Source organism: Equus asinus, chromosome 29 (genome assembly GCF_041296235.1).
Source record: "Equus asinus isolate D_3611 breed Donkey chromosome 29, EquAss-T2T_v2, whole genome shotgun sequence".
NCBI classification, from domain to species: Eukaryota; Metazoa; Chordata; class Mammalia; order Perissodactyla; family Equidae; genus Equus; species Equus asinus.
The window spans coordinates 25,000,758-25,023,139 of NC_091818.1; the positions used below are offsets into that span (position 1 = coordinate 25,000,758).

The window sequence follows — 22,382 nt, forward strand, 5'->3', positions numbered from 1 at the left end:
GAAAGGCTGAACCATCCCCATTAGCCTCTCTGCTCCTTTGTCAGGGAGTGACTGGGCAGCTGCAATTGCTGTATCATTTGAAGAGCCTGCTACACAGAAATGCCTGGATTCCATATGCTGGGCCACATGGGAAACAATGGGCTTGAGGATGGGTAGGGGAGGCTGGGCCACTGATGAACATGAGTTTCCCAACATAAAGATTTTGAAATTATGGATGAGGCTGAGAGGCACCTCTTCTGCAGAGGAAGGTTCTAGATCACCAAGGAGCCCCAGAAAACTGAGCTTGACATTGCAATCTGCCCCTACCATCAGCAGATTGCATGCTGCCAGAAGCTGTGGGGAGTTCAGCTGATGCTAGTGAACGGAGCACACACAGAATAGTACAACCCTTTAGAACAACGTTGCCCCAGATGGAAATCTGTTTATATCAGTGCTTCTTAAGATCCAGAGAAATACATTTCTAAGTGGAAAAAAAATCATGGATGAAAGTATGAAAAAAAGTCTTTGAACCCAATTAAAGTGTGTCACAAACACATTGAGTGTTGACCCTAAAATAGGCATGTTATTAAAATTTGAACTATGCCCCAATTAAAATATATCACAAAGATATTATTGAGTTTTGACCCTGGAATAGGCATGTTATGAAACTTTTAAAATATTGGCTATGTCCATACAATTTAGATTATTTCTTGCGCTGAGATCAATTAGTTATCAATGCTATTATAATGGAAAAGAGTCCTTCACTCGGCTAATCTACATTCCAGGTTCTCGTGCTGACTCCCCTACTGCTTCATCATGAAACTTTATGCACATTCTTACCCACTCTGAGTTCTTCCTTTGTTTAATACTTGTGACAGCATTTCCTCCACTCACCATGTTAAGTTCCTCCAGCCACTGAATGACAAAAATTATGAAATGCTGAAAATTGAAAATCGCTATGCCAACTCACTGGCACCTTAATAAAGCACACTACTGAGCCCATGAGTGTCACTTTAAATGCCACCGACAACTCTCTGAGAAAAGCAGACTCGATCCCCCATTGCTCACAAGGAAAGAGAGCCTCCAGATTAAAAATTCCATTCCCAGCGAGGAGTGGGCCCAAGTTGAACCCAGGTCAACCTAACTTCAAAGTCTGGGATCCTTCCACTTACACAAATCGCTAACCAGGCCAACGAATGATTATTTTACTAAATAAAATATTTTCCACATAGCTATTTGATTGCTTTATTAATAAAGACAATAATTAGCTTATATTGAGTGACAACCATAAGGTCCCCCCCACTAGGTCACATAATCATCACGATAAGCCTATGAGTGAGGCATTCTTAGCCTCATTCTACAGATGAGCACGCTGAGGCTGTGCCACAGAGGTTAAATGAGTCATCCACAATCACCTCGTAAGTGGCAGAGCCTGATCTCAAACTCATGTCAGCCTAATTCTAGAGCCCATTCTCTCAGTGGCTACCTGGTTTCTGTATTTGTGAGAGTTTACAATTCTGTGTGAATCAGTTTACTGTTTGGGACAAAAAGTCCCAAGTTGTTCCCAACATCTCCCCCTTTTCCTTGAGTCCCGTCATCCAACCATTCCATTCTGGTCTCCAGCGACACCACACCAGTTTCCCCGTCCACCCTAGTTCTCAGGTTCACGGCCCTACTTCCTCACAGGATTTGCCCAATTCTATCCCTGTTCCAAATATTGGTATTAGTCTTTTCTGCTCCTCTTCCCAGAAACCTTTGTCCCAGTGGCTGCCATTTCTCTCTCCCTTCCCCTTCCTACTCATACCACCGCATGTGCGAGAAAAGAAGGGCAATATGAGAAAGTCATAGATGAGCAAACAGACAAATTGTGTGTGAACAGAGCAGATGTTGCAACAGGACAGGAAAATACATCCTGAATTGTTTGCTGGTCACTGGGTATTGCTGAGAAGTAATAATGATAATAAGCCATTGCTTGGAGATCTTTGTAGAAAAGTTCTATAGGGTCTGGGGCCAGCCCCTTGGCCAAGTAGTTGAGTTCACGTGCTCTGCTTCAGCGGCCTGGGGTTCACCGGTTCAGATCCTGGGCGCAGACCTATGCACCGCTCATCAAGCCACACTGAGGATGTATCCCACATAGAAGAACTCGAAGGACTTACAACAAGGATATACAACTATGTACTGGGGCTTTGGGGAGAAAAAAAAAAAAAAGAGGAAGATTGGCAACAGATGTTAGCTCAGGGCCAATCTTCCTCATCAAAATTTAAAAAAAGCATAAAAGCATACAAAAAACAAGTTCCATGGGGTCAAATCTGGTGAATTCAGACTAATTGGGGCAGGTAATTAAAAAGAGTATTATAATATATTTTCAAATAGTTACAGTTTTACTTATTTCACACAAAAAGAGTAACTGCGGTTACTCTACTAAAAATGGCCAAGTGGAAATTCTTACTGATTTTGTTATAATGAATGAATAAGAATATTTGCAATCACTGGATTGTTAAAAAACAAATGAGTACCTTCAAAATACTGGATGTTACCTGAAAATCTTGTCTTTGATAAAATAAAAAGGCCCCTGAAATATTTTGAATATTGCTACCCAGTTTGTAAGATTTTGGAAGAGAGAGTTTACTTAGTAAATATTAACTTCAAACCAGCTGAACGTCAAATTATTTCAAAATTGATTACTTAGTAAATATTAACTTCAAACCAGCTGAGCGTCAAATTATTTCAAAATTGAAAGACTTTGAGATAAGAGAAATATGAAAACTACTGAGTCTGAATGAATGAAATCTTATTAACTGCAGCAAATTACTATTAGTAGCAGAATTATGGAAAACATCCTGTGATTCAGAATGGCATGTTGATCACCAGAGGGTTATTCTGTGCCAGCAAAATCTTCATGAGAAAAGCAATTGTGAAACCCACCCCTTTTTGCAACAGAATTTCTCCCTCTGGTCCTCTGGCTACCAGTCAAATCTTCTCATCTGAGAAATCCAAACTGGTTGCATAACTAGATGGAACACAAGAATGCAAGATGAGATTTTTCCTAAATGTGAAACAGTTGGTGACATTCAGAATTAAAGAAATATGATTTGAAGAGTATAAAGGTCAAGGGGTCTGGTTAATTTGGTTCCTATTAAAAAGCATTTAAACCCTTTGCTGGTTATTGCTGGTTTAATGTGAAGCAAGGGTGACCTGTGAAGCTGAAGAAATGACATCGCCCCCTACAACATGCACGTTGTATTCCTCAATGCTTGAGGCCAATGATGGAAAGGTATATTTTTACTGAGTTGGACTAAAAAAGTCTTCAATGCAAGAAATTATTACAATATATTAGCCATGCTTAGAATGGTGTTCTGAACTCTGTAGTAATCTTAATAAATCTGCAGAGGGCATACGGAATTTTTATTAGGCAGAGTCTTCTAATACATTTTCCCTCTGCAATGAATATGGGGGACTGGGGAGAGAGGTAAGGGGAGCTGTCCAAAATCCAAGGTCTCTTTCCATTGTTAGGAAATTCTGTCTGGTATATAGACTTGTTGAGAGAACCTGTCCCTTCATCCTCCAATCTAGGGAAGCTGAAAGAGTCAGATCCTTCTCAGGTTTTTCTCTCCCCTTCCCGCATCACTTTTCAGCAGTCCTGGTAGCCAGGGTCCAGGCAGGTGACCTGGGCTCCTCTTTAAACCCCAAGGGAACGACTCAAACTCAACGGGATGTTTAGATGGAGTGGTGGTGGCAAAGGAGGGCAGTGACCTTGCACTGGTCACATTGCTCCCCATCCTTTATGATCAGACCCTACCCAGTTATGCCCATGGTCCAAGCCTGGCCACAGCTACTCAGACTCTGTCAACCTCAGTCTCCTGGCTCAGCTCTGCTTCTGTTTCTCACAATTAGGAACTCTCCCAGAGCAAATACACAGCCTTCATCTTGTTCTTTTGAATCTTCCTGTACAAATCAACCAATAAACTAAACATAGCAAACACCACCAAAGACACATCCAACAATGCAATCCACTTCCTCTGTATTCTCATTTTAAGATGAAATGCAGTGTTTCCTATCAATTGTTCAATATTAGCGGCTACAAGAAAAGTAGAAAAAATAGGAAAAAATTATATATGGTTATTTTAGTGATAGAGCTAGTCTCAGAAATAAGAACATAACTATCCCAATGAGAGAGATTCAATTTTGGATATTTGAATACATATGAAATATACTGTCTGTTATACTGTAACTCAGTCAATGCCTTTTTCTCTTGGACATGTTTCTAGAATCTAAATAACGACCCTTAGTCAAACATTGAATCTTGAACTCGCACTCAGCTCGGAATTGTTTTTAAGTCAGTAACCTTTCTCCATTAGAAATGTGCTGGTCTTTTGCTCACAGAATACAAGGCTTTTCATTGTAACATGAAGGCCCTCTGCTTATGACAGTTCTTTGCTGGTCCACAGCATCATTGCGACCTTTTATAAAGCTCCAGTTCCCCAACCAATGCTCCCTTGTTGTTCAGAATTCAATTCAGAAAGCAGTGTCATGGAAACTCAACAGGCCTTTCAACTGTATCAAACATAGTCGAAAAACTGAAGAGCATGGGAAAGCACCCTAAGATTTATCCAGAGACATGGCCTCCTCTGGCTGTTGGCCCCAGGGCCTTGTCTACAAAGTGGGGAAGCACTGCAGGTATGGGCAGAGCACGGCTCTCTCTCCATCTGTCTCTCATGCAATCATACCGGCACTGGGAGGAAGACAGACGTTGGTAAGAGAAACAGGGTCCTGGAAGTAGGTTCTGTGGGGAAAAAAATACATGGCCACTGACGCCTGAAGTTATGGATTGAGATCAGATCATCTCTTGGGGTTCTTTTCTGTACTGAGGTATGATTTTCTTGAATTAACATTTTAGACATAAAGGTATTTCAGGATACGGCCAGACTGCAAAGTACATAAAAGCCAGAAAGTGGATCACAAAGAAAGAAAAGCACCAGGGAAAGAACATTTGTTTGAAGACTTTGGTAAGGTTAAGCCTTTTTTTTTAAAATACAAATGAACTTAGTCATGTTTGACGGCAAAGGAGAAAGATCCAAATGGAGGATAAAACTGAAAATAGTTGAAAGTTCCTAGGGGGCTGGTATGGATGGGATCCAGAGCACTGGCAGAGGGACTGGTTTTAAAAGAAAATGAAAGCATCCCCACCCCACCCTTTCTCATAGCTTCAGGGAACCAGGAGCAAAACCAGTCAATGTCCCCAAATGTTACTCCAGCTATGAGCATGGCTTTCCCCTCCCTCCATCCTCCACCAGCCCCTGTATCTTCCATGCAATCAGATTAGTGCTGGAAGGAAGAGAGGCAGGAAAGAGAAACAGGGCCCCGGCAATAGGTTCTCTGGAAGAAAACAGATGGCCACTGACGCCCGAAGCCTTTAATTCCCTCCGTGAATGGAATGCCACGGAAACCCTGTCTGACAGTCCAGGGCCTGAGCCTGTTAAGTCTGTATATCTGGAATTAGATATAAAGTATATGTTTGACTTCCAAGGAGTAATATGAATTGTCATGGTAGAGAAGTCTTCCTATAGTAAATATTATCTTGAAGCTTTCCAGCTTGAGCTCTCCCTTATAACTACCAACCACAAATTATTTTTGTAATAAAAATGAGCTCCCAGAACAAACTAATTACATGGGAGAGCAACTCGCACTTCACTGCAGTTTTCAAAATATTTTTTTTCCATCAAATATGAGTTAGCCAAAGTAATTAGAAAAAACGATCAGCAAAGCTCTTTATTGAATATGGATCCAATTCATTTAAAAACATAAAGCACTTCTTTTGAAAATGGCTTTAAACCCACATTTTCTTTCAAGCGATAATCTATTTTGCCCTCCAAGAATAGCTTTTGGGGGACACGTGGTAATCTGAGAGAATGTAACTCTTCTCCTGAAGTATTACCAAATTCACTTTTCTTTTCATGATAGAACTTTCTGGAAGTAAGTAGAAAGTCTTGAAATGTGGTGGCTTCTTCCTGAGAGTGCATGAAAGAATAAATTGCTGAAATCCCAGCACGAATCATCTGTAGGTGAGACTTGAGAATTACTTCTAAATTTGAAAAAGGTTAGACGACTAAGCTATGCTGTTTTTCAATTCTCAGGTAACACGGGGCTTCTAAGAGATAACAGTAGGCTCTGAAGGCATTTGCATCTATTCTTCCTGTCTTTACATGTAAAAATATTTTGGATGCTTAGGAGTAAACAAGAATAAAATCCATCTGACGGAAATTACATTTTCCCATGTGAACTACTTTAACTTTAGTTGGAAAGGCCACAATGTATCTTGAGTTTCAACTAGCATCTTTCTTCATTCTTTTGTATTCTAGACACTCAGGCTTCTAGAAAAATTTGACCACTAAGAAACCACAAAGAACAAAAAACAAAAAATAACAAAGATGAAAGTTAAAATTCATTTTTGAATGTGCTAAATTTTTATTTTATGCATAGTTGAGATAAAATTGCTTAGTGGTTATTTCCTATTATTTCATGATTATTATTTAAGTCTTCACGAAAATGCAGCTACTAAGCACTTTGGTGTGGCTATTAGTAGTTTCAAGGGAACCAGCTGATTTTTTTCTCCACCATTCCTTCCACAAACATTTATTGTGTGGCTACTTTGTGCCAGAGACTCTGCCAGCTCTTGGGGACACAGTAAAAAAGAAAATAGCCTGGTTCCTGCTTTTATGCTCTCTAGTGAGGAGAAAGCCATTGCAAGAGGTACTGGTCCAATGCCCTCCATCTCTTGTAAGGAAATTGTCTCTTTCCTACATAATAAAATGATTTTATCCCTATTTTCCCCAATCCCTATACCTTCCCCATCACCCTAAGGCAAGAAGGGGAGCAAGCACTATAATAACTTGATTTTAGCAGACCTTGCTTCCTCAACATAAAAATAAGACACTTTCTAAATGTCTTTGAAATGATCATGTCTCTACTTCACATAAAGGCAAGGAGGGCTGGGGGACATTCTAGGAGCTTCTGGACATATTCTGAGGATGGAGGTGAGCAAAAGAGGGAGGGCCAGGGGCTCTTTCTCTCTGAAACAGGACACATGCCCCCTTTGCTAGGGCTTCGCATCAGCATTGCAATACCAACTTGAATTTGCAAAATATATTTCCATCATTTGTGACATTAATCACAGCATCCCAGTGAGATGGACCATTTTATTACCTCCATGTTACTCCAGAGAAAAAAGAAACAAGAGGTTCAATGACTTTCCCAAAGTCAATAATAGACCTGGGACCAGGATTCAGAGTTTATAAATCCCCATCCTGTGCTGAGCGCTCTCAACCATACGCTTAACCTTGCCAAAAAAGAAGGGCTCGATTTTGCTGTTTAACTAATTAGAATTAAGACACATTAGGCAAGAAGGCAGCACCTGGTTCATAACACGGCAACATTATTTTATTGCTGTTTCAATCTAAAAACTCAATGTTCTTCCAAACTTTGCAACATTTTTATGAGAGGGTCCCTGGATTACCATTTCAACCTGTGCCTATTCCCATGTATCACATATTTGCAAAATTGCCCTGAGGAAAACATTACTTAGAAACTAACGAAAACTTTAGGAAAAGGGGAAAATGCTCTCTCAGTAATGGAGATGTCATTTACCCTAATTTTGTTCCACAGAGACAGAGAGAGAGAGACTCACATACACAAACACACACATGCCATATCAACCGTAATGGATTTGATAAAGTAGAAAACTCACCTGGGGGGTATTGCCCCCAAATCTGAGATTATGGACATGTCAAGTTCCCTAAACTGTGATGGTTCCAGAAATGATTCTATTGTGTTTCTTCTTTCCATTTTTCCAAATTGACCAGTTTTTCCCTTAAAACTAACAGTGTGCCAGGAACTGGCTCTTCTGTTATTTTGTCAGATTCCCTGGGAGATCGTAAGCCCGCTGAGGGCAGGAGCTACGTCATTCCCAGGGCAATGCTTTTCATACTGCCAGAGCTGAAAAGAACTTAATCTGGGCGTGAATCCATTTCTGGCACCACGCTGCCCTTGTATGCTTTTACATTTTAATCACGCGGGTTGAAGGCAAGGCTTTACAAGACAGAGGAAAGCAAGTTTCCTATTTTACAGCTTAGGGCAAGGGCATAACATAATTTTCAATAACACATTCTTACTTCAGATGGTGAAACCACTGAAAAGTGGCCATTTCAAAGGAGAAAATGAACAGTGACAAACTCCCAGTAAAATTGAATTCAGTATTGGTTTTAAGGAGGGAAATCCAGCCTGCTCGTAATGATGCTGTCAGATTTACTAAACGTTCCTACAGCTTTAAAGTTTAAATGCTACCTAAAGACTTGCATGAAGCTCCCGTACAGAGACAGAATATGTTGCCAGGTTTAAATTTCACTTTGGGCAAGAGCGAAATGAGTAATGGCCACAGCTTCACAGTGCCCCCTCGTGGTGTCATGCTAACTATGCTCAGAAACCTCATCAATCTTGGAGTAAAACCCAGACTTCATCTCTGGCTTCCATAGCAACTCCTTCAAGAAAGCCTCCTGAGTTTAGACTTATAGACTTAGTCTGAGACCCCTGCTCAACTTTCACATATTATCTGTGCCCCATTTCTCCAAAGCTTGCCCTGGGTGGCAGGGAGAAAGGCAAACTGCTTATGGGAGGATGTTAGGATTCCAGCGGAGAACACAGCAACCCTGATGGCCCATGTGTGAGACGGTGTCAGTCCTAAAACCAGCACAAAGGAAGTTTCCTATTATCTGCCACTCTTGATCCCTTATCGGGATCCCTGAGACTCCTACATATCCACGCTCCCATCCCAGGTATGATAAGGCAGCTAAAAGACCATTGAGGTCATGTTTAGCTTCAGCAGTCACAAATTTGTGGTTTAGAAACCATGAAAGGTTATTCAGTGTGAGAGTTTTTCTAGGCCAGGCTGGGTTAAGAATACAACACAGTCATTACCAGGTTAATCCAAAGGGAACTGGTTATGTCACTTACATCTCTTCCTTTCCCTCCATGGATCTCCAAATCCACTCAGGAGCTGGAGCCATTGGTAAACTTGGCATGTGCCCCCGTCCACCAGACTGGGGGAAGCAGGAGGACTTTTAACCTTGGCACCATTTCTTTGTTCCCCTAAATGCCTAGGAGCCTGGGCTGAGGTCCGGGTAGACTCAGAAGACCTGCCCCATCCAGCATCTCTCTAGAAAAGGCTGCCTACACACAGCCAAACTCTTGAACTCGGAGACATTTGAGATGGCTGGACAGCAACCTGGTCACCAGAGTTTCACAAGGAGTTCCTGAAGGTGCTGGCTGCTTCTAGCCAGGACTAAGGGCTGGACAACTAGCCCAGGACAAGAAAGGACAAGAGGCCATAAAGGGAGCCCTAAGGCTCGCTATTTAGCCAACTTACGCAGGTAGGGATGAAAATAAAGCCATCAGAGTCCATGAGAAGTGACTGCAAGTGGTTCCTAAATCACATACACACAAAGAGGGGTGAAGTGAAGCTGGCGGTGAAATCACTGATTCCATTGTCCTGCAGTGTAGATTCCGTTGATTTGGCTGGTTAAGTGGGTTTGCCCTTTCTTCCTCCCCCCACCTCCCACCACCTGCACTCCATATGTGTCCCCTCTGGAGTTGCACGCTCAGTAGAGCAGGACAATCTGTGTGACCCTACCACAACCCCAAACAAGCTCTTCTGGACCATTTGTAGGAGCCAACAGGGATGCCTAGCTTGACAGTGATAGAGAACCATGGGACCCCACAACAGCTCATATCCTGACATCAAAAGCTCCTTCAACATCATTGGCTGGAACATGTTCTTCTTATCCCAGCATGAGGGCATCCTAGAAAAAATGATGGAGCTTGGTTCCCTTGACCTTTGTTATCTGCCAAATAAACATATCTTACGTGGACCATCCCTTGTCCTGGTGTGTCCTCAACCTCAAATCAGGCCGTGAGAATATTCAAAGCTATTTCCTTTAGTCACTCTCCCTTCAGCAGCCTCCATCTCTTCTCTGCTTCTCACGGGTCTCATTTCGACCTTTAAGAGGTTTCTAGGGGGTAGGCAGGGTACTGCATCTCCTTCTGGTTCAGTCATACAAAACACTAATATATTTAATGGAAATTCAGACCTCATCATTCTATTTCTCTGTTGCTCTGTCAGATCCATTACATTTTTGGTTTCTTCCCCTCATAAGCCTTTGCTTTTTGAACGTCTTTTTTTTTTTTTCTAAAGATTGGCCCCTGAGCTGACAACTGTAGCCAATCTTTTTTTTTTCTTAAAGATTAGCACCTGAGCTAACAACTGTTGCCAATCTTTTCTTTTTCCTGCTTTATCTCCCCAAATACCCCCCGGTACATAGTTGTATATCTTAGTTGCAGGTCCTTCTGGTTGTGGCATGTGGAACGCCACCTCAATGTGGCCTGATGAGCGGTGTCATGTCCGTGCCCAGGATCCGAACCAGCGAAACCCTGGGCCGCTGCAGTGGAGCACAAGAACTTAACCACTTGGCCATGGGGCCAGCCCCAGACCATACTTCCAAACACATATTTGCCAAAACAATTTCCACAATGAAATAGTAATAAAGACTTATAAATCCACATGTGGAGAAAACCCAAAACACCCCAGTTGTTTCAGTATTGTGGTTTGGAGAGTGTTTTTTTTTACTGTTGCGGAGTCAGAAAGGTAATTTTACTAGAGGAGTAGCTCATAAAATCAGGGGCTTTTTGGAAATCTGGAAAATTGGCTCCATGTCATTATTTTAATGGATCACAAGGCAATTTATCTTCTCTACTTTCCACCACAAATAGGTTATTTACTCATAGGCTTGTAATGAGTAGGATTTTGTGTGTGTGTGTGTGTGTGTGTTTTTGAGGAAGATTAGCCCTGAGCTAACATCTGCTGCCAATCCTCCACTTTTTGCTGAGGAAGACTGGCCGGAGCTAACATCTGTCCCCATCTTCCTCTACTTTATATGTGGGACACCTACCACAGCATGGCTTGCCAAGCAGTGCCATGTCCACACACGGGATCCGAACCAGTGAATCCGGGGCTCCTGAAGCAGAACATGTGCACTTAACCACTGTGCCACTGGGCCAGCCCAGGATTGTTGTGTTTAATGAGATAAATATAAAGTGCTTCAGCCTGGTACTCAAGTCCTTGTAAAACATACTTATCTAACTATTCTTCACCATGAATCCCTGCTCCCTCAACAGATTATGTTCCTTTTCGATCCTGATATACATGGTGTTTATTACCAACTTAAAGTGTACACACATGCTGTTCCTTTCCTAGAATGCTGTTCCCAGTCTCCTTCCTACATCTAGAACGTGTCCACATTTCCTGCTCCAGATCAAATCCAGGACACTGTACAGAAGTCACCACTTTGCTGAGCCATAGCCCTGACTCCTCACGCACACAGGCACGTATCTGTCACTTCACTTCTCCATCCATCTATTTATTTCCTAATTAGACTGTAGGCTCCTAAAGGAACTCGCCTTGTACTTTAATATTTCCATGAAGCACTCAACCCGGGGCTGTGCATATCTTGGGTGCTTGGTAAATAGACAATGGATTACAGGAAAAATAACAGAGAAGCTGATGTGACAGTATTGCAGGAAGGTATTTTCTCAGCACAAAACCGGTGCTAAAAACTGTCAAGGTAGCTGCTGGGGTGCAAGGTCTGACCTTTACTTTCCTGTGCACACACACGCTGGGTTTGCAAAGCACAGCTTTCAGCAGAGATTAGGAAAAGAGCCGATTAGTTTGATGACCCAATCAACAGAGAGAGCACAACTTGACAATTCCAGTTCTAAACCTAATTTGAGCACAGAGAAGGGCTTCCATTTCTCCCTGGGCTTCTCCTGTGCAGACAAGTCATCTGTAACTCTTGATTTTCCAGGGGCAGGTTCTCAGTTTGATTGTCACTTTATCTCATTTGCCTGTAATTTCCTCATTTATAAAACGAGGGGTTTGGAATATTAGATTGTTCTCCAAGATTCTTTCCACCTCCAGCATCCTCAACCCTTATAACCCACTTTCTGTCTCTACCACCCCTTCTTTCCTCTCTGGCTTTCACCCCATTCATCAGTTAATTGTCCATTAACACCCATTGTTACCAGGTAAAGAAGGCAGCCATTTTGTCTGTTGATCAGGGCCTCTTGTCAAAATGGTATACAGCAGCAATTTAAAAATAACTAAGACAGTTCCTTAGTTTTCATTTGATCATGACTCTGTCATTCTTCCTGTAGCAATTTAGTTTTTATTAAGCTAGTGGTACTTTAAACAGATGTGCCTCCTTTGGGAAAAAAATCTCAGAAAAAAATAAAATGCATGCTTTTCTGAGATATATTTGAGATAACTTCCGTCTTTTTTTCAGCACCCACAGATATGACTCATCATTAGAGGAGGGAAGGGATACCCTTAGAAACCAAATTAGGAAAAGAATGTGGATTCCTTTGATTGAATACATACAGAAGGGCCACTATGTTTTAAAAAGGTTATTAATAATGGTGAAGGATATTATATTGATACTTATTGGAAAGATCTAAAAGTGATTTTTTAAAGGCTTTACTGAAAAGAAGAATAAAAGGGAAAGATTTAAATAAAATTCACAAATAAAAAGATACAAATCCAATCCCTTGACTTATGTAGTGCTTTTTATAGCATCTGCTTGGTTGGAAAATAAGTGCCATGATTCACTTTTGAGGTTAGGAGATGAGGTTTAATCAAATAGTTTTTCTGTCCTCTTTGTATGGCTTATAACCAGTAAATTCATCCCAGTAAATAAATGTGCAACATGCTCAACTTCTTAGTATTTCTAAACTTCATTATATGTGACATGATGAGAAGAGTGACATAGGATCAACTTACTTTCACAGCTTGTGCCCACTGTAGTCCAAGGTGACTGTGTGAGGGAGCTACTCTTTTTAGGTGTCTACTGTGTGCTCTACTGCCCAAGGCATCTAACATTCATTTCGGTTTAGCTCCTGCTACAGTCCTAGCAGCTCAGTATGATCACACCTTTCTTGATTAGGAAACTGAGGCTCAATAAGCTGAGTAACTGGCAGTTATTCACGTGAACAGTGGAATTAGATTCCCCTGAATCTTAGTGCCCTCTTCTCAAGGGCTACAGGACAAAGAAGATGTGAGTTTCTTAAGTAACTTACCGTTATCTGAAGATAGATCTGACACCAAATTGCCTCCTATTATGTCTTTCCTCAATAAGAATCCCTAATAAAAAGTGTGAGAAATACTCTTTCAAGTTAATTCCTCTTCCCTTTCTTTAAAGACTGCTTCCTCTAAAAGTCTCAAGTTGGGGAAATTGTCTATGGAAGGGTCAGACTGTGAAGGGAGAGACTTGCAATCATCTCTAGGGAAGAATATGGAGTTATTTAAAAGTACTTATGACATTAGAGTAAATTTTATATTGAGATTTAAAGGTGTATTATTTTCAGGGCCAGCCTGGTGGTGCAGTGATTAAGTTTGCACGTTCTGCTTCAGCAGCCCAGGGTTCACCAGCTTGATCCCAGGTGTTGGAACTGTCCTGTACACACCACTTGTCAAGCCACGTTGTGGCAGGCATCCCACATATAAAATAGAGGAAGATGGACATGGATATTAGCTCAGGGCCATTCTTCCTCAGCAAAAAAAAAAGCCGGGGGCGGGGGGTAGGATTTGTGGCAGATGTTAGCTCAGGGCTAATCTTCCTCAAAAAAAAAAAAAGTCTATTGTTTTCATAATACAAATTCCAGAAAGCTGAGCTCTGGAAAATTCTCCATAGCCACTGGGTCTTGGGCTTCACTAACTGCTCTAGAGCCCAGACAGTAGCTGCATTCTAGATGTGCCCTTGGACAAGTCACTAGCCCTAGCAGTGTTTGAAATCTGGAAAAGGAACTGATTTAGCATTTGACTTCTAAGGCTTTTTCTAATGACAAACTTGTGTGTGTCCACAACACATCCTTTTTTGTCTTACAGACCTAAGAAGACAGCTTGAAGTTTCAGGGAAATCTAATTCTACTGTACACACACGCACACACTTCACACCCATTTCATCTGATGAATGCAATTTCAACATTTATGTCTTCCTTACAACTTTGGTAAAATATTTAAACTAAATAATTACTAATGGTGAACATTGCTTGTTTCTGCCTAACTGAGGTATGAAAAATTTTGTTGCTGCAAACTAAGGCCTCTGCTCCAGTCACTAGAAGTTGTGTTTCCTAGGACTCAGATTGTGGTGATATTTCCAGAAGAGTTAATGAAGTAGAAAACTTCTCAGAAATTAAATAAAAATTAATGGAAATTTTGCTTTTCATTAATCACACCAGCAAATCAATGTTTTATATCAAGCTGTTATGTAACAAGATTCTAAATTATGTTCCCAAGCATTTCTGTGTAAAACATTTCCATATGGTGAGAGTCTGTAAAACTTTATGACACATTCACAAATCATGGAGGCGAGGAGCACTGCTACTAATTTCTTAAAGTCAATGTCACTTTTCTAATATAATTTTAGGATTTTATTTCTTCATGCCTTGAAACTTAAAAAAAACACATGCTTTTTTTAGAAAACAAAAAACAGATACATAATCATCAACATGAATGAATAGATTATACAGTTCTGATGTACAGATTTTTTAACCTAAAGGAGAGCCTCTATATTTTAACCTAAAGTCGAGTCTACATTACAACACTCATTTTATTTCTCTTGCGGTACTTATCACAGCCCGGGTGTGTTTTGTAATTTATTTGTTCATTTGGTCTTTGTTTGACTCTCCAACAACAAGGTAAGCTGGTTCTGGAACACAAAATCTCTCCAAGTATTCCAAGCAGAAAGGGATGTAAATTAGCGAATTGGATGACTACAAAAATGTTGAAAAGGTGGAAGGAGAACAATTAAAGTTTGCCACTGGCTTTCAGAGAGTCAGGAACTTTCTGGAACCACAAAAAGTCATGGGTGATAATCATAGCTGCACGAGTCCCTGAAACAGCGATACAGCAATACCCAGAGCTGCCGAAAAACCTCATATCTGCTGAAGCCCAGACGCCTGCCCATGGAGTAACAAGTTGGCTTCTATTTTCAAACTCTCGTGAGAATGCATCTCACTGGCAGAATCTAATCTGAAACCCTCCTGGCAAGGGATTCTAGGAAATGAGTTCTCAGGCTTCCAGCCCTTGTCATAGTGAGCAGCGTATGGAAGGGAGGAGCGTTGCTCGGCAGTCTCTAGATAATTCAGTACAAGCTCTGAATGAGAAGGACCATGCTGCCTCCATTCACTCTCACAGTAGTTTGCAAACTTCCCAGTCTCAGGATATCTTACACTCTTAAAATTTTTTGAGGACACCACTGAGAGCTTTCATTTATGCGGGTTATACTTATCAATGTTTCCCATAATGGAAATGAAAATTGTGAAGAGTTAACAGTGTTAATTTATTAATTCATTTAAAAATAACAATAATAAAATCATTACATATTAACATAAATATGATATTTCTTATGACAAATGACTGTATTTTTCTTATGAGAAATGAGTAAAACAAAAGTAGTGAGAAGAGTGGCATTGTTTTATGTTTTTGGAAATCTTTTTAATGTCTGGCATAATAGGCGATAGTTTATCTTCTATTAAGATATTAAGAACAAGAGTAAAAAATGGAAAATACTTTTTAGCATTAACATGGAAACAGTTTGGCCCGGGAAGTCCACCTGAAAATTCCTCAGGGACATTCAGACCTTAACCACTAGCATCCTTATCTGACACACAATAGATGCATAAAAGATATTTGTTGAATGAATTAATCAGTAAAAGGACATTATATTCTTGCATTCTTCCTTTTGCAATGCCTATAGGCAACAATCAGCACGTGTTTTCAAAGGAAGACTTCCTCCTGCATTCATTCTCCATCCTTCTCATAATTTTGTTGCTGGAAGATAGGGAGCAGGTGAGACCATATTGCAGAAGTGACAAAAGTTGATTCAGATCGGCCTAAGGCAAAAGTGTGAATTGGGTGAAGGGTTCAGTGTCCCCCTATCCTTTGTCATAAAATCAGGAAATCCTTATTGGAAAGGACCTGCAAGATCATCGTCCCTCTCAATGCTTGAGGCACAGTTTTATGAAGCTCTGCTTTCCAAATTGGACAGCATATCCCCCTAAGGGGCGCTTGGTAGAGTGTCAGGAGTATTCAAAGCCATGAAATAATCCTGGAATATTAATTTTATTTGAAGTCTCCAGTATACTTTAAAAATTAAGTTAAAACAAAGGTACATTATGAAATGCATGATAACTAGCTTATTTGTCTCAATTCTATGTCTTTCTCTGTCATGTGTCTTGCAGAACAGTAGAATAGGCATTGATTTGGGGTTTAGCTGTGTGACGTGCTTTGGACAAGAGAATGGAGGCAGAAGTGATAATGATTTCTGAGTACCCCTCTTGTGATCTGCCATGAGACCATGCTTCAGGTAGCCATTGGTCCAAAGAGAATAAGAAGACGTGTAGGGACAACTTGAACCCAACATAAAGCCTGGAGCCATGCCAAGGAAGCCTGAAGAACCATGAGAAAGAAAAATACATACTTATTGTTTTACCCCTTAAGATTTTGATTTTGGTTATTATGTGGCAAACTTTGACTAATACAGACATTGGTACCTAGAACTAGAGTGCTAGTGAAAGAAATCTCTAGAAGATTGGCTGTGAGATCAACTGACAGAAAATACAGAAATTATTATAGAAGATGGAAAAATTGTGACCTATGTTATGTAACTGACAAACCATTTGGTAAGACTGTCCTCTGTGGTAACTCGGAACACAGAAAATATTCATAATAACGTGGTGTTGGGTCAGCGTTTTGAGGCAAAATGTTGATAAAATGAGCTGGTTCCTTTAGTTAGGTACTATAAGAAAGATAAACTCAGTTTCCAAACAGAGTAGAGAGCCCAGAAATTTGGGGACTTGTAGGGTTAGGAAATGCAACTGTTTCTTAAAGATGAAGCCATCAAGACACCGCCTCAGGAAATGACTTGATCCAGGGCACTGTCCTTAAAGGCAAACAGTAATCAAGGTCATGGTAGTCATACCTTTTTAAAGACATCTGAAAGGATTAAAATGGCTCCTATAGACGGTTTTAACTGGAAAAAAAGTGCTTCTATATAGACTAGGGGTATGCTCCCTCAGAAGCCTATTAAGCTCAAAGGATTTATAATAAGTCTATAGAGAGATCTATATCCAAAAAGAATGGTGGGTGTGGCTTAGGCCCATGGAATTGACTGAAATCAAATACATGGAAAACTTGCAATGCTCTTGAGATGATTATATTGGCAGAACTACTGCCAGTCTTAATTGAAAAAGCCTATGACTGTTTAGCTCTAAAAAGACCAGGGGCAGCAAACAGTCCATAAGCAAGAAACACTCAGTGAAATCTGCTCAGCCACCAGGAAGGACATATTCACCACAACCCTCTTCTGTGGGGCGTGGCCATAAAAGACGATCAAAAAGGAAGGACTTCCTGGGAGCTAGAGCCAAGATCAACAGAGAACAATGTTTGGGGGCTGCTCCCAGGGGGCAGAACTGGGCCCAATCAAGAAATACTCCCTTATCTATGACCTGGCAACATTTTCCCAATGGGATTTCAGAATTACAGTGGATTACTGAATGCTGTGTGCCTCTCATTTTTGGTCTGCCAAATATTTTTGGCTTTCAGCCTCTCCCTCTCCCACCATTCTACATTAAGTATGAAGTGATGTATGCAAAGGCATGGGGGTGGGCAGGTAACGTGTCTTTTTAGGTTATAAGTCTCCATAACAAGAGGAGTTGCATCTGGATCTGATGTCAATCATGAGATTCAGGACTTGGAGCCTAATGTTGGGATTAGATGAGAATTTTGGGAGTCTTAGCCTGGAGGTGAATATATTTTACACCTGGGGGTGAATAACTGTGGTCAAGAGGGAAGGCTGTGGTTGACTGGATTGCATGTCTCAATTCTTCATTTCCTCTGTCACGTGACTTTGCAGTATAGCAGAACAAATGGAAAATATATCTTGCCCCACTGACTTTGGGCTCAGCTGTATGACATGCTTCAGCCATCAGAAGGAGGTTGGAGGTGACAGCTGCCCTAAGAGGCATCGCCTCTTTCTGCTTGCTCCTCTTGCACTCATTTGATCCGCCATGAGTAGAACATGCCCCGGGTCACTACTGGTCCAAGGAGAATGAGAAGACCTGCAGAGCAGATCTGACCCCAACACACAGCCGAGGGTCAAGGCCGGCCTATCTCAGCCAGGTCCACACAGTCACCGCCAACCCCCAGACCCGTAAGTGAGAAAAGAAATACTGATTATCTTAAGGCCTGAGATCATTGAAGTAGCTTGTTTTGAAGAAAAAACAGACTAATACAGAGCGAAATACAACCTTCCCACTATTTTTTAAGATAAAACATAAGACTTCAAGGAAGTCACCGTTCCTTGGGCCTTTTGAGACAATAGTTTTAGACCTCAGAGTCACTGGTCACTTCCACTGATGTTAGGAGTTTTCAGGCAATCTTTTGAAAAACATTGTCTAGTAAAGAACCCCAGCCCAGAGTAAGGAAGCTTGGGTTCTAATGCTGGTTCCACTACTTATTTATTATCAGTAGTGTGACCTTGGGAATGGTTACATAGTTTTTCTGGTATCCAGTTTCCTTCTTTATAAATTATAACTTGTTCTATTTCATAGGATTCATAGGACGACTGGGAGTAAAGGAAAGGAGATAATGGATGTGAAAACACTTTGAAAATAGTATTGTGCTACGTAACCAGGGGAGCTATTGTTATTACAGGATTTCTGCCAGATTTCATCTGGCATCTGCGTGAATTATTCCAGGGGCATGGCTCACTACCCAGAGGCAGCCCGATCCATTCTCAGGCAGCTTTGAGGGATTCCCACTTCTTCTCACCTCTCGCTTCTGCAGTGCCGGATAACGCTTCACACAGCATCATCTTCGTTGGTTTGGTCCCATTAAAATGTACCTGTCCTAGTCTCTTAAGGCCCTGTTGAATTCAGTTGCTCTGGTTATCCCAGGACAGCAGTAGCTGAAATACTCATATATTTGCATTTTAACTGGAACTTTCATGAGCAAACCCAAGAAATGACTGGTACTGAAAAGTTCAGGGCCACGTACAGCCCCTGGCGGTACTGCAAGTCCATTAGAGTACAGATGGTGTACCGGGCCTGATGTGTGTGAAGAAAGATATCAATTTCCAGGAGGAGAATACAAGAAATTCAGGCAGAATAACAAGGTCCTTTGCTGTGACTATAAAAAATTAATATTAGAGTCATTGCAGAGAGTAACAAATGGGTTTTTCACCTTATTAAGTTATTACATGTTCTGAAAATGACCCTCACCTGCTCATAGACGTGACAAGGACTTGCAAAATCAAAATTAACCTCTGAATTAAAGGTCACCAATAGCTCTCTTATGTGTAAGGACATGGGGACTTTGCAATCGCGCAAGGAGCATGAGATAAAATTTCAGCTGAGTCAATCTGGTAGATGCTTTCTAAAGAGGACAGCTATGGTTATAATTCTGAGAGGAAGTTGGTAAAACTTCCAAGAAATTACTTGAGAAAAATATTCTCTAAAATGAAGACTTAATCTAAAATGCTGTAATTTGAAATGAATATCTGAATTAAACAAAATTTCTTTATAATCTCAAAAAGTACCCAAAGAAATCTCTTTTGGATGTTATTGATAAGGACTTCAGCAGTTTAAAATCATTGCTATTTGAGCAAACAATAAATCTCCTGCCTTTTAAATGGATCCACTGGTGCATCAAAAAAATTTCTCTACACTTTGGTCTAAATATAGATTTATTTTAAAACTTTAAGCAACCTTGAACAATTGACCGTGTAACTGAAGTTACTTTATGGTGACATTGAGAAGGCAAATGAAGCCTACTGATATCAGGTTTTAAAACAGCAAGTTAACCACATCCATTTATCTCCTCTCTTTCTCGAAACCTAAAAAGGCATTAACCATATGCACAAGGAAAATTGGAGGAGACAGCAATGGATGAGAAGTTTTACAAGTATCAGAGAAGGGAAGGGGAAGAAGTGATAACAGATTGAGCAGAGCAGAATTATGGCTCAAGTGCCCGCCCAGGGGCATGTCAATAAGCAGCCAGCTGGTATGCCCTACAGGACCAATGAAAGTAAAGTTCTTGGAAACACCAGGCGCCAGGAAGGCGGAGGGATACAGAAGGAGGACGAGGCCAAAGCAGGGAGATGGCTGAAAGAGCAGTGGGGTTCTGTGATACTTTACAAAATGGCTATCCCTTCCTTTCTCTACCCACAGTCCGGTCGTCCCTCGCCCCCCGTGCTGCCAACAGACCCTGCCCACAGGAAATCTGAGGAACCCTCCCTGGATGAACTCTGGACTCAAAACACCAAGCAGAGTGAAGGGGAGTGGAGGACTCAAAATGTAACGAAGTGAAACTCCAATGTTGAATGGAAGAGTCCTCAGATACCTTCCTAGTCCTGCTTCCAGAATGCTGGCCGTCAGCTAAGTTGGATGGTTTTGCTCTGAGGAAATTTAAGACCTCAGAGAGACAGTGTCCAGATAACGCCGTCTATCATTTGCTAGATCAGCCCCCCAATGACCTGACGTGAAGCTCGCCATTCGGCACTCCCAACATGAACTCTTTGTCAAACTTTCCGGGCCCCACTCTCCAACAGGACAGACAGCCAAGGTCATCGGACACTGAGCAAAGCTTCCTGCCCGAAAGAGACGGACCAAAACCAACACCAGGAAGCAAGATCACATCAGAAAATGACAAACTGCAAAGAACAGAGGAAAACTTTAAATATATGCAACCCTATCATTGGACTGAAAGAGAAAATACAGGATGCTATAAAGGAAAGACAACTGACAAATAAGAAATAATTCTTGGAAAATAAAATTAAAATAGCCAAGGTTTTTTAAAAAAATGATAAGCTGGAAGATAAAGTTCAGAGAATCTTCCAGAAAGCAGAGCAAAGAGATGAGAAATAAGAAACAAAGAATTCTTTTAAAAATAGAAAATTAGTTGAAATCAGCTAAGGGATGTTCCAGATTGAGAGCTTTGCAGCAGCCCATGCAGAAACAGGAAGATGGAGGGGTCCAGGATGGAGTCGGGTTGAGAGTAATCCTGAGAGCAAGCTTCCTCACAGGAGCACCAGCTGGGAGTGGATGGTAAAGGTGGGCGAGAAAGTCAGGGCAGAGAAAGGCAAGCACGCTTAAGCTGCAAGAGACAGACAGGAATGCTCCCAGTCCATCTTGGGAAAACAAACCCCAAAATATGTTTTGTGTGGGTTTATTTATGTTTTATTTTACAATAAAATGTGAAAAAAAAGAATCTTAAATCAGAAAAAGAGAAAGCCACATATGAAACTTTATTACAATATATTTTCCTTGAAGGAAAGCAAGAGGAGAAAAAAAATTTAAGGGGGCATAAAAGGTGGGATTGTCTATGACCTGGGAATCCAATGCTTTGCCACCTTAAAACATAAATTCTACTAGAGTGAAAATGAGCTTAGAAGGCTTGGAGCACCAGATCTGCCATCCACTGGGACTGGCTGTGTAAAATTGGGCCTGTCCTGTCACCTCTCTGGGACTCAGTGAACCACCTGCAAAATTACTTTTAAGACTACTAATATCTCAAGTTCATAATTCTAAGGAATGTTGGAAAGAGTAATACTTTTTTCTCGTTTTCTATTTTCTGTAGTTCAAAGTGACTTTATATAAGAGTAATTTAATCAAAACTTAAAAGACGTTCATTGGAGACATGCCTTTGAGGAAAAGATACAGTTGGGTCTCTGTCCCACTCTTCTTTGCTTGATGTTCCAAGTATTTGGGAACATGAAACATGAGGCTCTGCCACCATCCATGTGCCCTGCTTGCTTTGCTAGCCAGGTAACAAGGAAGCAGAAAGAATTCATTCAAGCAAAATACATTAAGACTCCTCTCCCTACCATACCCAACAGGGCCACCAGAGAAAAAATGGCGGGTAGAACATGATGGTTAGTCCAGTGGCCTCATAAGAGTGCTTTAAACCTTGGTTAAAGAAGGACTTAAGAGGATTCATTAAAGTACAGAAAAAATACAACTCCTATTTCTAGTTATCTTTTAGGTTGCAGTTTCTGTTCATGTGCTAAAATGCATGTTGTGTCTTAGCATGTGTTGGTAGAGCAGCATGCATACATTATCTATATGAGGTGGTCTGTTACTGGTAATATTTGGAGTCCATCAATTCTACAGTTATACAGCTAGTCCATTAATTCTCCATAAGACTGTGCTTCAAAAGCAAACTTAGAGGCTGAGAGGAAAGGAGTAGGCCCATACGAAGGCTCAACGCGAATTCCACCTGAAATGTTCACTGTGCCCGAGGAATT

General features: G+C 41.0%; 1 protein-coding gene across 1 annotated transcript in view; it reads right to left on the reverse strand.

Moving 5' to 3' along the window:
- KIAA1217 (KIAA1217 ortholog) overlaps positions 1-22,382 on the reverse strand; it is a 702,592-nt gene that overhangs the window by 448,336 nt on the left and 231,874 nt on the right. The gene's annotated exons all lie outside the window — the stretch shown is intronic.